Raw genomic sequence first — 5845 nt, forward strand, 5'->3', positions numbered from 1 at the left:
AATAAGTTTAAATGTGAATCAAAGTACTTCAGTACTGCATTACAGGAAGTAGTGGAAGGATCCATATTGAATGTGGAAAACTTTGCAGTAACTCTGTAAAGAGCACCAAGAGCATAGAATCCCACAAGGCAATGCTTAATGCACTGCAACTGCAACCRGATCAATAGGGCAAAACATTGAAGGTTAGAAAGGCCCGAGGGAAAATGAAAAGTTCTTTAGTATACTTTTTACAGTACGTGTAGGTGCAAGCGTATCTTCAACACTCTTGACTTCACATAATGTGTGTCCGGGTGAGCACATTTTGGCTTCATTCAAAGATAAATTGTGTTTCTTCAGTGTGTATAGCAATTAACATATTTTTCATTTGCTCAGTAACCATGACCCTCAGGCAGCTTTCTCAAGCTCCCCCTTATTTCACACACGAGACCACARTATATTACGCTGATTTATGGAAAATTGTGCAGATTTAGAAGCTAGAAAGCTCCAAAGAGCGATTTAAAAGAAAGGCATACATGGAAGACCCAGGTGGGATGCAGGTGTGTTAGCTGTCAGTGAAGCTGTATCTCATATGTTTGTAAAATCATTTTAAAATCTGGACATTTACAGACAACAACAAAATAGCAGCAAACATGCATAAACAGTTTTGTTGCTGCATGCCTAATTAGATGCAATGTAATCCTGCAGGTCACCTTGGGTCACAACCTTTTTTGAATAAAGCAAAGAGCAGGAAAAATCTGCCTGTTTTTACATCAGGTCTGCCATGAAATGCTTCACATGTATGTTAGGTATTTACTGGGAAGCAGTGCAACTTCCCAGTGGACAGACCTGCCTTCCTGACGATTTTCCTCCAAAACCTCAGATGTCAGACATAATAGTAAACTCTCGGATGACTGGTACTGCAGGATGCAGCGGCAGGGATGTGGGTCTGTTGCACAGTGAGGGCTGAACAACCTGCAGCTCAATGTCACAAAGAAAAGAAGAGGCTGGCAGGGGAGAATTCAAGAGAGAAAAGAATCCTGCTGTCACTTGCCCTCATCAAAGGGATGGATTTAGCAGTGGTAGCTGAGGACTACAAGTACCAGACAGTCCACTAGGGAGATCACTGCCTCATACCCACTCAACACATTTCTAAATGAGCACGGGAGCAACTACTAACATTCTGCTGTCATAAATGAAAACAACGAACACCACAGGAGATCCTCTCTCCCAGTAACCATCAGACTACACAGCCATTATTAACTGACAAGCAGTTATTTACCTTCAATTCAGCCTGGTGTTGTTATGCCTTCGTTTTGCTGTGCTATGCATATCTGCCCTGGAAAACTGTGGCATTTACTTCATCGTCTTCAGGATTCAGTGGTTAACTTGGCCCTGTGGTTTCCAGGTTTTAATGTTACTTAAGGAAGAGAACTTTACCATAGTTATTTTTTTGAAACAAGGCTCTCTGGGGTTCCACAAGGCTTACTTCTTAGCCGTGTCTCAGGTGCGTCACAGTGTAACTAACTAGAGATATTTCAGCAGCAATGAAACAATTATGTGGTTCACAACATCCATCTGACAAACTTTATCCACAGGGCTGTGTGCATCTTTGTTTTTCCAAGCTTCCTTCTCTGCAAGGTCATCAGCCACGATTAAGAAGCAGTAYTTAGCAGCTCAGATCTCCTGAGGCAGATGTCGGATGATTATCTTTGTGCTTGTGGTGAAACTGTCTGTTACCTAGTGTTGAGAAAAATTATTAGTTTGAGTGTTTAACACAGTTTAAACCTTTTTAGAACGAATTTCTTAAGTTTGAACAGGTTTGTGTTAGTGATTTAAAACCCGAAGAACTATAGGATCTGCAGGAGAATTTCGGCTCAGACCCCTGGAGTCTTATCGTTAAAGACAGGAGGTCATAAATTAACATATGCAGGAAGGTGGAGGACATTATCACTTGAATTACTCTGAGAAAGGGAACTTTGGTCGGTTCACGTAACCAGGATAAGAAGTCTTCCAAACTAACATCTGACATGGTGCAAAAACTGAACATAAAATGTTTTAAATCACTAACATTTAATTTGTAAGACATTTTTCTTAGTTATTAATAACATGTTTTGACTAAAAATTCTATTATCTTGTTTTAGAATTAATTTAGTTAATGATGAATGTATTTGAAATTGTATTATTTCTGACTATATTAGAATCACATGAAAATGATTTGTTTAGTATTAGAAAATACTTAGGTTTATGGTGAATGAATGTCTTAATTCTTATTTGTTTCTAATTCCTAATTAGAAACAGGAATTGTACTTCATTATTTTCTGTTTATTATCTATTGCTTTTGGTTTGATATCAGGACTAAACTTTGGAGATGCTGAGTGCAGAAGAACAAATTGGGTTTTTGGAGAACTTTTCATTGAATTAAAATACAGTATTAAAGGTTTGTTCCTGGCAGAGCAGAAGAGAAACCAGAATTTCACAGCTACCTGTGAGGTTCCTGCATCTGTTTCTCTTGGCCCAGATGGCTGTAGAGCCACAGGAGGCCGGATAGTGTTAAGAAAATAAATTTAAAATAAGTTAGTTTTAGAATTTATTATGACTTGATTGAAATACCATAATTATAGTTTTAAAATTTATAACATATTCTGACCTATTGATATATTTTACTGTAGTTAAAGCAGATGATTTGTCAAGATCTCCGATCTGCTCTTTGTCTGTTGGGAAACAATCAGTAGGAAGTTCTAGCTTTTCACACTGATCTGTGAAAGCCATAAACCACCATGGATTCGGAGAGTCTGCTTCYACCTTATTTAACAAAAGGTGTTTGATCTTGCGACCAAACTGCGGGACTTTTTCTAAAATTTAAAAGGGCCAGAGATGTCTTCCAATTGGTCAAGTAGAGATACGCCTTATTTGAATACATTAAAGAGGTAAACACACCTACAGGTATAAAAGTTTGTGCACAAGGGAAACAATTCAGAAAAAAGCTGATTTATTTTACTTCTGCACCAGCTCTTTCTCCAAGGACGTCCTTGATATTTCTTTGTCTTCTTGTCTCAGGTAACAATGTTTGTATCTGTCTTTCTTTAGTTTCTTGTACTATCTTATATTTTCTTCTGATTGGATTAAATCCTGTAATTCTGTGACGTCAACACGCATTGTTGTGTTTTTGTCCCCGCACGTGGCCACGCGAGAAAACCCGGGATCAAAAGGAAGTATCAGAGCCAGAGTTTTGCTAAATTTACCAGTAATATAAAAATTCTTCCTTAACACTAGTATTAAAGAAAACTATTTTCCTTAACTTATTTCCTCTGCTCTTCAGTCAAAGGGTCACTCCTGGTTTCCTCTCACGTCGTTTCCTTTGTTCTGTGGTACAACTCACCCTCCAGTCTCCTTGACACTCTTCTGACTGCTCCAACAAATCCCCTACTTGGATCCTTCACTGCTCACCAGCCAATAACCCCTTCAAAGCTTCATCTCTACCTGTTGGAAAGCAAACGGATGACATGAAACATCTGCTGAACCACACCCCTTCTCCCAGCCAAACTCAATCTCTGGGAAAACGTTTACCATCCCCTCTGGTCAGTTCCTCCTGCAAAAACAATGAGGACGCTCCATGCACTCCCTTTATGCAGCACCTCATTCACCTTCAGCCAGCAATCAGGAATCACTCACCTTTCTTTCAGAGTGGACCCAGGTCAAGTCTCATTCACCCCCCAAAGTTTAGCAAGTAATCATAAACTTTTGATCATTGTACGTTTTTCTCTTGCTCCTGTTTCTACCTTTTGCATTTTGAAATGTAACTTACCTCGTTATGATCCAGGCATGTGAAATGTTGGTGTTCCATTCTCGGCGTCTTCATTGGATTCTGCTGAACATATTTCTTAGATAAAATGGACACTGAGGGATCATAAAGCAGCTCTGCTCTCTTTGCACCATCAGGCTGCTTCTGGCAGAAGATCCCATCCCATCCTCTCTTTCAGTTCCAGTTCTTTATTGCTGTAGCTCTGTTGCCACCTCCCAAGGTGGATCAAAGATAGGACAGCAGTTTAACAACTTCATTCTGTGCCAGGACCTTTTCAGATGATTGTGAAGAACATGGACAGATCACAGACCGAAAGAATGTTGAGATTCAGCTTGTGTTCAGGGCCGTTTTATCCAACATCTCTTGTCTGAGTTACTAAGCATCAGTACCCTTTACATCTCCCTCGTTTCCGTACACGTAGGGTCATTAATAAAGGCAGATAAATTTAGCACTCAGTAAGAAATGTTACTAAACTGTGGTGTAGTCAGGCCAGAAGGTTTTTTTTTTTTTTTAATTTTTTTATCTTGCACAATAAATGAGGTCTTGCATTCATGGTATATTTTGCTCTAAAAGCTTTTTTGTATCATTCACATTTATAAGGACTTTCAGTAAAAAGTCATTACCATCATGAATGCTCACTTTGAATTTGGCCCCCAAACAAGCCAGATGATTCATCTTCTCTTGGCCCAGAGGAGACAAGATTTACAAATGATAAAAAGAAACAAATTAGATTTGTCTGTCTGCTGTACAGCTTTCAACTTTGTCTTAGTCCAGCTTGATTGAGTCACTTTTGACTTTCATTTGCCTATGTAGCACCAAACTGAGTTTGAAGACGATAGTTTATGGTTGTTTTTAGCAACCAAACTGACTTCCACAACACAATCTTAATGCAGCAACGCCTCAAATCTTGTGCAACAAGACTGATTTCTGAAAAAACTTAAATAGTAAAAATGCACTCTCGATAGAAAACTTTTTTTTACTAACTTCTCTATAATGTTAAATTCAGCATGTCAGATTTCTGAAATAACAGGTCTGGTTTGAGTCTTGGTTGGAATTTGAACAGTCTCTTTCACAAACTGTGTATTCCAGTTTTCTAGCAGGTTTAAAAATATATATGCATGACATTTTGGTACACAGTTGATGTTTTGTGGGGGTTTTTTTATCTAGTCCCGTCACAGACAGAGGACCAGTGACATGCTGTGCTTTGCTTCAGCTGAAACAGGCTGTTAGAAAATGAATGGATTACAATTTTGACATCTTTGCAATCTTATTTTGTGTTTGACACAACCATGCAAACATTTTTGAGACAACTGAGAGAATATAATATTGGTTTCATTGTCAGTCGGCCTACATAGAGCTTCCCCATAGCAGTGAACAGAAGGCCTTAATCCTGCTGTGTTCCTCATATTCAGTCCTCCAGGTCATAATGATCTGGCTTAACTAGACCTTAACTGAATCTTAAGCATGATTTTTTTATATATATATATTTTGCCTGAAGGAACAACTTGACTCTCACCACGAATTGAGTGAATTTTTCTTCTTGACATGGCAGAAAGGCTACATTTATTCTGGAGATACCACTTGTTTCTATGACACTGTTTATTGCATTATTCTTTGTATAGGTGACATTATTGTTAGATTTCAATCACGAGAACCTGTACTTTCCCACACTGCTTTCCCGCTCTTTCTGCCCTCTGGCACACATACTGAGCAGGTGGCAATATTGTTCAATTTCAATCATGAGATTCTATATGTTCCCGCATTTCTAAACACCCTCGTCTATAGTTCCACCTCCTTGGCTGCCAAACCCAGGCAGAGTGAGGCAGAGCACTCTGCTGGAGAAGATCACACGTCTTTTCATTTTGTTGTCTGCTCCTAATAATTCTCAGATAGAACCGAAGCATTTTCACATCTTTGTGGTGTGTAATTGACTCCATCACAATATGACTATTGGGGCAAAATGAGCCAAAGGTAATATTTGTAACTGTTTTTGAGCAGCTTACATGCGAATATGGAAAAAAGGGTAATTTATTTTTTCTCCTGAGATCAAATTAGAACAAGTCA

Source organism: Poecilia reticulata, linkage group LG14, assembly GCF_000633615.1.
Source record: "Poecilia reticulata strain Guanapo linkage group LG14, Guppy_female_1.0+MT, whole genome shotgun sequence".
Classification (NCBI taxonomy): Eukaryota; Metazoa; Chordata; class Actinopteri; order Cyprinodontiformes; family Poeciliidae; genus Poecilia; species Poecilia reticulata.